Source organism: Glycine soja, chromosome 4 (assembly GCF_004193775.1).
Source record: "Glycine soja cultivar W05 chromosome 4, ASM419377v2, whole genome shotgun sequence".
Taxonomy (NCBI): Eukaryota; Viridiplantae; Streptophyta; class Magnoliopsida; order Fabales; family Fabaceae; genus Glycine; species Glycine soja.
The window spans coordinates 40,693,798-40,705,510 of NC_041005.1; the positions used below are offsets into that span (position 1 = coordinate 40,693,798).

Sequence of the window (11,713 nt, forward strand, 5' to 3'; positions counted from 1 at the left end):
AATTTATAAAATTTAGAGATTCTTTTTTTGTAAAAATCAATTTTGTGAAATTAAGTTAAAATTTGAATTCAGTGTTTCTAATAAACACAATTTTATCAATTTTAAAGGATGAAATATAACTTAAGAGAGAGGGAGGGGGACCTAGAGGGATCATGGTCCTCCATTTATTTTTAAGTGTATTTGAATTACTTTAAAAATAATTTTTTGAATCCTAAAATTTTAAAAATTATTAAAAAAATGATATCTATATTTCTGCATTCGTTGATCCTGAAAGTAACATAATATAATAAAAAGAAAATAAATAAAGAAAAATCATAAATATTAGTATATTGTTTGTGATGTTAAGATGTTCATAAATAATAATGCAAAATATTTTATTAATACAGTTTATATTTAATTTTCTCATAGGTCTCTTTATATATATATATATATATTTCATAAATAATATAAATTTATATATATAACTTTTTTTGTATATTTTATGTATGTGAAAATTTTAAATATTTTTTATTAATTTTTTTACCTTCTTCAAACCGAATTTCTGGTTGCGTCCCTCAATTCAGGGTACTAATTTATATTGTTTTTTATAAATTATTAACAAATTAAAAAATTGTGATAAAAAAACGATTGAAAGGAGCAATCAATTCAGCAAATATATTTTCATTTTCATTTGTTTTTCACTTTTTATTTTTAATTGTATACAACATCGGACCGTATATAACCTGAACTGAAACTGACATAAATGAAAAGTTTACAAGTTAATTAAATCTAAATTTTGTTGTGAAAAATTGGCCATCTTTTTAAAAGCTGATCCTATTCCTATTTTAACAACTTCTTAGACAAATTTATAGTTAAACTAATTAAAACTGTCTTTAAATCAATATTTAAAATTATATATAATTTATTATAATATTAATTTAACTATTCACCAAAAAAATAATTTAACTAAATATTAAAATTTCTCACTTTTCGTTTTTAAGTAAATTCCACTTTAAAGGACTCAAATTCCAAAATAACAACTAAAGTTGAAGTATCTCTAAGCTTCAAGTTACACATTGTTTTCTTTCCAACATGGCTAGGGAATCTTTGATCTTCTCCCATAAGAAGATGTGGTCCAAGACCAATAACCAGTTGCTTTTTATAAGTGAATTTGTCACTGTCATTATCCCTTTTCAAAGAGGTTAGTTAAGGAAATTCAAATTTGCCAACAAAACACGGGTTGAACAAAGACCCATCAATGGTTGCTGGGTCACAAGAACGACACACACGTGCTAGCCTGCCGTAATATTCTTGGATTCGACTTTACAGCAATTGTTAATTATAAGATATACAAATATTGAAATCAGTGCGGACTGCGGAATACTGACTTTAATAAAATGGATTAATCTTTTATAACTTTAGGAACTAAGATTTGAATTTTTGTAAGAAGAAATGTTTATATTTAATGTCAAACCATGTCTTAAACAACATTATATTTGTAAGAAAAATTGTCTAGAAAACAAGAAATAAATAAATATGTTATCTATATTAAAATTTAGGTTTGGTCATACCCAAATTCTAACATAATATCAATTTATTTTAACAATTGTTATTAGACTTGTTAAACCATCAGTTATTAGATCGTTATTGAATCACCAGCAAATATTCTGATATGTAAACTTTCCTTATTGATTCGCATACCAAGGACGGATTTGCTCACTCTATCCAAGAGTTTGCTATTCTAAAATATTTTGCTATTGATGTTCTCCATTCAAAGAGTCAAATTATGAAGCAAGTGACTTAGATTCCTCCCGTGTTTGGCATTATAAAATGCAACTCTGATGGCTTGGCAGGGGGCTCACCTGGTCACGCTATTGCTAGAGGTATTTTTCGTGATCATCTCAGTGGCATGTTGACTTCTTTTCTCATGTTGGGATTCAACTAGCTTTTTTTGCTGACATTTTTGCGGTTATTAATGCTCTTGAAATGGCTAAGGAGAAGGGTGGAATCACATTTGGCTTGAGTGTGACTTTACCTTGATGTTTCATGCTTTCAATAATTCTTTTGTTGTCCTTTGGCAGGTTAGATGTAGATGGGAAAATTGTTTGTTTTTTTGTAAAGATATAGTTTTCTTTTGCTCCTATATTTTTAGAGCTAATTCTTGTGTAGACAAACTTGCTAATTTTAGTATTTCATCTAGGAATACTAGTTTTTGGTCGAACTTCATCCCCTCTTTTGCCAAGGAGAAGTTCCTTATAAATAGAAAAAATCTTCCTAACTATAGCACTACTAGAAAAAATAGTTTTAACATCGCTACGTTAACATCAGTTTTTTAAAAAATTGATGTTAACAAAAATGCGATGATCTATTCGTAAATAACATGAGTTTGTTAACATCAATTTTTAAAAAAATCGATGTTGTTAGATTTTTTTTATAAAAAAAGGATTCTGGCGCCGAAACATTTTTTGTCTCATTCTCGCATTCTCTGACTTTCACTCTCCTCCTCACTGCACTACAACTCCCATTCTCCCTCTGTGACTCTCACTCTCGCTCTTTCACTGTCACTCAACTCCTCGCGGTGCGACGTGACAACTATGCCACCATTGTGTTGCTCACTGCATCACTGCATGCCTGTCGCGTTGCACTCTCGCGCTCTCGTTCTTGCTCTCACTCATAGCTCTACTCACTCTCATTCTTGTTTTAGGTCAAGAAAGGTTAGTCTTCTATAAATGCTTGTTTCTATGTTTGGTTTTGATGGTGATGGTAGGCAAGAAGCTAGGACTGGTTCCTTCTATTATCTAAATGTACGGTGCATTACTAACATGAAAATTATTGTTAATGTGTGTATTCACTACTACAAAGTGCGCTTTTTACATCGGTCGAAAGTGGCATTCTACATTGGTGGTCAACCGATGTAGAATATGATGTCGTTGTAAGTGTAACGTTTTGACACCAGTCCAATATCGACCAATGTAGAAATACAAATTTTTCTACATCGGTCCTAAACCAAGCACCGTCTTTGAAAAATATTTATTGAAGACGTTGCTGACGTCATAAATGACTTAGAAAGTGTGTTATCTACATCGTTGCAAACGTCACGCCCGTTGTGGAAGGTCGCATTTTTTAAATCAGTGCTATCCAGACCACCGATGTAGAAATTACATCTTCTAAGTCGGTCTTTCCTTCATAAACGATGTAGAAAATGTATGTTTTAACATCGGTGCTGAGGTAAGGACCGATGTAGAAATATGTACTTTCTAAGACGGTGTTGAGGTAAGCATCGTCTTAGAAATTGCATATTTCTACATCGGTGCTTACCTCAACACCGATGTTAAATGTTGAGTAACTTACATTGAATTCCATCAGTATTTCTACATATTTTTTCGGTGCTTATAAGCTGCATGTGCTAAATCTAATTATGCAGTTATAAAGGTAATTAATCAAAAACATAAAATACTGAAAGACTAATTCTACATGTGCTAAATCTAATATAAACATGTGATGCATGCATGTATGACATATGCTACATCTAACAGCTACATTACCCATTCGTCACAAGTTTACCAAAAAGTCATCAATTAGACTTACAGGAATTTTCAATCAAGCTTCAAAATAAATAATGCTTATTAAAACCAATGTATGAAAAGTAATCATATATTTCCCTTTGAAAATCCAAACTTGTGATTCTTTTGCACAACATAATATCTACCTGGAAGACATGACAAAAATTTCATTGAGTATATAAGCACTACATATCCTACCAGGGCTTAACTGAGTAACTAACATTTTCCCATTGAAATCATTCAATTAACAAGCACACTAGAGATTATACAGAAAAGGAGCCAGGGGGAACCACGTGATAGTACTTTTACAGATAATAACACAACAACTAGCAATATCACTAACAGGCCTAAAGGAACCATTAACAGGCCCACTTACCTCAAGGAATTCATCTGAAGAATTGTGGCAACAGACAACTTCTAGATTATGCTTATCTTTTTGATAGCACTATCCACAAATCTGTTAGGCATTACCAGATTAGTTACTATTAGAATTCTTTTATCACAAACTCATTGACGTGAGGAAAACTATAAATATAGCTACAAAGGAAATAACAAGGCATCACAAAACTTATCTTCACTATTTCCATTTTGTTCGAATCTTCTTCTTTGTTTAGCATAGTGTATCACTTTGTTGTCTTCAAATTCAACTTTAGCCCAGTCAATGCCATCTTGAATATATTCCTAAAATCAACCACGTGTATAGGCAGATATTTAGCTTTCAGAGGAACATAAGTTGAACATAATTAAATTAGTAAAAAAAATTAATTAAATCCAATTATGTTAGAAAACCAAACAGCATATTAGAACAAATAATGAAACTCTGATGACAAACCATAAACTAAAGATGATGTTCATCGTCAACAATCTTCTTTTCATTTCCTTTTCATCAAATAACAAATTGGCATATGCACACGGAGGAATGCAATACACCTTCATTGTCCCAATATTTATAGTAACTAGAAAGTTAAAATTTTTCCATCCATGATTTCAGACCAATGTAAACTTAACAAAGAGGTCATTTTACCTGTGATAGCGTCAACTTTTAGACAATATAATCATTACCAACTTTCATTTTGCGAGTTGATAGTATCAACTTGAGATCTTCGATGTCACAACCAATCAATTTGGATACATGGAACAAACCTATAAGAAGCCAAAAAAAATCATTTTTAAATAAGGTATTGCAGAATAACTTGAAACACAAGGTGTCTAAATTCTAAAACATGTTCAAAACGTATGCACCTAGCTGAGAGGGTTCTTCTTGTGCAGCTGGGAAATGCAAGCTCTATAAGTAGGTAGAAAATTTTTTAGAACATTATATGAGTGGGAATAAAAGCAAGTAAAATCCTTAGTTTGAAAGCATAACATGATCAATGGTATGTAACAGTATCATCACATATAAGCTTTTGAGTAAAAGTCCATGACAAAAAAATAAATAAATAACATTGAGGCAAAATGTGTTATGCTACTTACTCTCGGTGTCAGAATAATGCGAAAATCCATCTAGCCTCACATTAATTTGATGTCACTGGACAATAGAAGATGTCAGTCAGCTTCACCGCATAAGCAGAATAGTTTCTCGAGGCTCACATAATAGTTTCTCGAGGATAGCTTCTCACATGTCTTAAAGAAACAAAAAAAAATATATAAGTAGAAAATATTTTAGTATATATACAAGACAAAGAAACCAAGCTTGTTCGATGGTTCCTTACATATGTGGAAATGCCTACCTTTATCAAGTTCAATATAATATTTGGATTTCCATATCTCTTGACAAGATTTTCAAAATGAAGTCATGTGGCTTCTAAAAGGAAGGAATTTGATAGGAACTCAAAAATTTAGATAAGAAAATATGAAAGCCAAGCTTTGTACAAGAAGATGCAGCCCTCTGTTAAGACTAAAAATGCATAAAACCATAAGGCTCATAGAAAAATTTTAATTTGTCTCTGCTATATTTTAGCAACACTAGTCTTCCCCAAAGTCCAAAATCATACTTCAGGCTCTTATGCATGCAGTGTGTAGACACATATATGATTATATATAGTATTCCTTACATTCCTGCACTCTTTTTTTATTTTCATTCCTTTACCTGAACTACCTGGTTTATGTATGTTGAAAGAAAAAGTTGAAAGAAGGAAATAAATCTGAATTAATTGAATTTTTTACATAGGCTTTACTTAAGCAATGTACAAATACCTATGAATATCAGTGGAAAATATTCATCTGATTCAAATGTGTATAATTTACATAAAGATCATAACATTGATAAACAAGCTATTAAGATGCATTTTACTTCCTCAACCGCATATCTATCTGGACATGTACGAGTAAATTCATAGGCGAGCAAATGAGCCACCTAATAAATTTAATCGTTATATGGTATTATAAATGTCTTGAAAGCCAATTCCAGTCTAACAAATTTATCATACCCAAGACGCTCAGCACAACTTTTTGATATAATGGTAGACTGAGCTCCACTATCAACAAAAGCCTGAAAAAAAGTGAGAATGGAATTTGTGCATGTTCCATTTCATAACCAGTCATAGATGGAAGCAACAAAGCTAAAAGAAAGCAAGTTATATTCTTTATACATAGAACCTAAACTAAAAAAAATGCACTTATCGTGAGAAAGCACTAACCTTTAATGGGACACCATTAACCTCCATATCAACATACATGACCTGAAACATTCCATAAGAACTTGGACATCATAATGAAATTAGTCAAAATTATACATACCACTCTAGCAAAAGCTTCAGGATTATGTTCTAATGCAGCAGCCCAATTTTCATCAATCCCTTTCTGTAAAAATTAGTCAAAATTGAACAAATATGATCCTGTCAATCAGGAAAAGGGACATTAAGACAAGATCAATTATTACAAACAATAGCTTTTGAGGACAAGTAATAGATCGCACATAACATGATATTCTAATAGAAACTGAAAATGACTAAATATTTGTCAACTGCACTCTGTATGTACCATGTGCTGACCCATCGATACTTTATATTTCAATGAAACAAGTTGATATAAAATATAAAACAATTAAAGTCCACAGACACACATCATGTTAGGAGTATGGAGTAAGCTGAGCTACAACCCAGATTTTGTCCTATCACGGTAGACTCAAAAAACTATATATCACTTGTGAAATATCAACTTATTAAGCCAACATAAGTACACAATCATAGTCAAGACATAGAGAATTTCACAGTTCTTTAAATTCTAAATTTCTATCATGTATCAGTCCACTTAACACCTAAGAACAACTAGACCATGTGCACACATCAGTAGAGGCTCTGGAAATTACTTACCCTTATCTTCTACATCAAGAACACATGCTTTTCATTATCAATCACAGTAAATGATATGTTTCCTAACCATAACACTGCAGCAAGCATTGCAAATACTATCTAGCATCTTTAGTTTTTACTTTTCAAGATGTTTGCTGGATTGAGGAGGTCCCGTTTCAGCTGGACCAAATCATAGCCAATAATGTATCTTATTTAAATTTTCATCATCAATACTAATCCAGCTTTAATCTAAAAAAACTTGAAATCCAATTGGTAACACAATAATTATGTGTTAATATATATCAACTTATTTTTCTTTAAAAATATTTTAATAAGTTAAAACATTATTTTTTGAAAAATATAATCAAGGTGTAACTTTATATATATGTCTCATGAGAAAAAATTTCCTATATATGTCAATTTTATTTTTTAAGTTATAGATAGGGTGCTCTTAGCAATTTAGACAAGACAAATGCTAAACAAGTTTACTTTTTGGTAACAAATACATGCTCGCCAATTGTCATTATCGATATCTTAATATCCTTTAAATCATGATGAAAATGTTAAACTATTGTAGCTATGTAATTTTTCTTAAAGTTAACACAATAATAAAGTCTCGTGACGTGATTTAGATTCGTTACCTTTTAAAACACTTGAATAAATATCTTAGAAATAAACAAGAATTTATTTTCTGTATAAACACGAGTGATATTTCTTTGGATAAGCTTTTCTATAAGTACATCTAAAAAATTAAAAATAAGAAAAAACAATTATAAGTTAAAATGAATTTTTCATTAAGTAATTTATAGATATTGTTTCATTTTAAAAAATATATATAAAAAAGTTTTTACAAATTAATTAATGTTTAAGCTTTTGGGATATATGATGCAAAAAAATTAGCTGAGGAAGAATGTTTACCTTTTCAAGCAAAACTGTTTATGGTCATGCCAGGAGAATCACATAGTTTCAACAAAGAGATGCAAACATTTAACATTCTGGTTAGTTGCAAACTTTTGGTGGGAACAAGGACACATGGTTTCAACCATTAAGCAGAATAAAACTTACATGTTTGTATGAGCTGCATAATGAATCTTTGTGCAGAGAGGAATGACTACTACAACACAGTAGTTTGAAGCTGGTCAATATTGGTAGTGAGAGACTGAGTATCAGGAATAGTGGATGAAGTGGTTGGTTGCGGGTTGGACAAATCTGGAGAAGTGGATGGTGAAGATTTAGTATGGCTAGTGACATTAGTAGTAGATACAGGTTGGGTGGTAGACAAAACAGTGAGGATTGAGGTAGGGTCAGCAACCTCAAAGGTAATTAAACATTCCAGTTCCAAGGTTCTGGAGGATTTGACTTGAAGCACCTTGTGAATGTATCCTATCCAACATAAAATTCAGAGTCAAGTTTTACTTTTCTAATAGAAATGTACAGAATGAGAATTGCACAAAATTATATATACCTCTAATAGAAATGTTATTTCATCCAAATCCAAGTCCTCACCAAACACGCAGTCAAGTTTTACTCCAAGAAACCAAAGCAGAAAATCCATATCAATATATCAAAGTAGTAAAAAAATCATTCACTAAACATATAATAGAACATACAACGAAAAGATACAAAAAAAAATAAACAATTAGGAGTTGCATGCAAATTAAAACTTTTAGAAAATGTTGTAATTGCACATAGCAAATAACTAAGACCATGCTCTTCGATGGAATGATAACAAAAGGGGGAATTACCTTCCATATCTGCTGAAGGCACGCTCCAGATCCCGGGAATGAGTCCTCGAAGATAAGTGCCCCACATAGAGGCGGGTATTGTCGTATTTATCATCATAGCGAGGCATCGTTGAATTCTTCTAGCTCTGCAAAATCAACAACAACTCAAATTGCATATTTAACTAAGAAAAAGGTAACCTAGAGATCCCTTCTCTATGAATGAAACAAATAAGAAATCGGAACACATGACGCTAGGTCCAATTTCAACCTTTAGGATCAATTTTAAACTTAAACTCAATGAATAATTAAAACGCTCCTTTATTGAAACTAGAAAATCAAAAACTGAAAACTGCAGATACAAATCGAATTAAAAAAGAGGCGAAATTGAAAGGGGAACAGAAAGAAGAGAAGAGTTACCTCTGAGTGGATTGTTTTTTCTCCCGAAACCTAACCCTTTCGTGGGAGGGGAGCGAAGTTGAGGAGGAAAGTGTCGTGGTAGGGGAGGGTGCGGGTGGCGAGGATGTCAAGGAGGGTGGATTTTCTAGCGCCACTGGGGCCCACCACGACCAAGATTTGGGAGGAGAGGGCAGTGAGGGAGATGTCTTTGAGGATGCAGGTTGGTGGGGTGGTGGTGCATGGGGTGAAGAAGAGAGAAATAAATGAGGGTTTGGTGGTGGATTTGGTGTAGGAGATTGAGGTGGCGCTTAGTTTAGGGGTGTTTGTGGTGATGGTGGTGGTGGGGGTGGTGGGAATCTGAGGGGTCTTCCATGGAGGGTTGGAGTGAGAGTGAAGAGCAATGGAGGGAGGGAGGCCCGAAAAAGCGAGAAGTGAATGGACGGAGGAGACAGAGGGGCAGAGGGTTTAGAACTTTTGGTTTTCCCTAAAACGAGAAGCGCAATGGACGGAGGGAGGCCCGGAAAATAAATATTTAATTTATTATTTAATTTGAAATCAAAGACGGTCATCATTAAAAAAACGTCTTTATAACTGCAAATATCTTTTATCAACGATGTTTTCTACATAACTGCTTTTAAAAAGTTGGATTTAATTTCAAAAAGACCACCGCTTGTTTTTCTACCTCGTTTTTTATGGATCGACTTAAATTTAACGATGTTAAAATGTATTTTTTAGTAGTGATTGCTTCTTATTAACATTCGTATTACTAACATGAAAATGTTTGTTTTTGTATATGTTGCTGAAAACATGTGTTATTTTCTAGATATACAAATACTGATAATGGGACTTTATGTGTATTACTAACATGAAAATATTTGTTAATGAGACTTTGTGCTGGTGTGAGAATTTTGTCATAGCCTTAGGCCCCCATTTTTTTTTCAAAATAGAAATATCATTCTTGGTTTTCAAAAATGGGCACTATTGTGTCTTTCAACTCTGTGGCATGTACTCGACCAAACTCATATGTCTTGGTTTACTACTTGTAGGTAGGCATGCATATTTATTTTTAATAGTAACTTTAATATTGTAAATGGAGTTTAGAAACAATAAATGAAGATCAACAAAACTAGAAGGAAATAGCTAAGACAATGATGAAGATTAACAAAAAATCAGAGGAAATGTTCAATACAGATGATATTATGGATCATGTTAGAAATTTCAAGACTATTCTCAAATAAACCTGACATGATATAACACATTTGCTTATATTAGTTTTCTTGTTAAATGTAGTTTTATGGTGAAGTCAGTAGGTCCTTTTCTATAAGATGGAAGGATGAACTAGAGCATACTTGACATCTGTTAGACAGTAATGGTAACATGCACTATGTTACATACAATCAAGATCTGGTGAACCCAATTCTATTGGCTTGATGGACAAAACTCAGACATTTCTTTGGACTCACTGGAAATTATCATGTGACCATGACCCATTTTGGATAGAGTGTTTTCTTTCTCACCATCTTTAAAAGTATCTCTGAACCAAAAGCTCATCCTAAATGACACTCCTTGTACCACCAAGTTCCTAACTCAGTCACTAAAGAGTGAGTACAAAGTGACTTGTAGTAGTTTTGTGAGTAATTAAGCACTCCTTTGTCTATCAAATTTTAAAAGCTTATCCTAAATTTTAGAATCATATATATATATATATATATATATATATATATATATATATATATATATATATATATATATATATATATATATATATATACACACCATGTACTCATTTATGAAAGTTGTAGAATACACCCATCTAAATTTGGAAGGGATTACGGAGTGTGGGATTGTTTATAATCATTGGAGAAAGACTACAAAAATTGGAAATGGATGGAGAACTTTTGCACAATCACAAAATTTGCAAGTTGAAACTCAAATAAGTTCCCAGATGTAACTTCTAACTTTGTTTTATTTTTGATTTGTTTATAATTAAAGTACATTATACTATACTATTATCGATCTATAAATTTTTGTTTATAAGTCTTGGTAATATATTTAGTGGGAATTGGAACATCCTGAACACATTTGTGAAATTTTTTTGTTTACTTACAACATCGGTTTTTCTAAAACCCTATGTTGGTGATGAAAAACAACATTGATTTTTAGAAAAATCGATATTAACGTTGATATCTTTAACATTGATAGTTTTAACATCGATTAATAACCGATGTTAAAAGTCCTTAATAACTAATGTTAAAAGATTACTTTCTAATAGTATAAGTTTCGTTGATTCTCTTGTTAGGTTTTGGCCTAATTCCCCCAACTTTGTTATGTTTCTCATTTTTGCTATGGTTTTATTATTTTGGTGGAGGGGTGTTGTTGGTTGTTGTTTGCTTTGGGGCACCAACCTAGTGGGGATTCATTTTCTGTCTCTGGTCTCATCCACTCAATTTTAAGAAAAAATAGAAAGATTAAGATGAGTGTTAACACATTCTCGATTCTAAAAAAAGCATAAGTAATATGTTAGAGATTTTATATTAATTAATGATATAAACAAAATAAAGTATATTAGTAAAGGATAATCTCCGCCTAACAATTTAATTTTATAAAATTGAGTTATGAAAAAAATCCAAATTCTAAGAAATTGAGGCAGGTCTCTTTGCAACTCTCAAAAACTACATGCCAAAACCAAATTTTTACTAAGAAATGATATCAATGTATAGTAATATTTGTCGCTGATGATATGAATTATGATACTACT

General features: G+C 31.8%; 1 long non-coding RNA gene across 1 annotated transcript; it reads right to left on the bottom strand.

The window, feature by feature from the left end:
- Positions 1-4,565: 4,565 nt before the first annotated feature.
- Positions 4,566-6,043, bottom strand: LOC114408310. The gene is made up of 4 exons (XR_003665877.1): positions 5,972-6,043; positions 5,016-5,165; positions 4,785-4,827; positions 4,566-4,685 (listed from the first exon to the last, which is right to left on the bottom strand). It is a non-coding gene; the product is annotated as an uncharacterized LOC114408310 (long non-coding RNA).
- Positions 6,044-11,713: the final 5,670 nt, after the last annotated feature.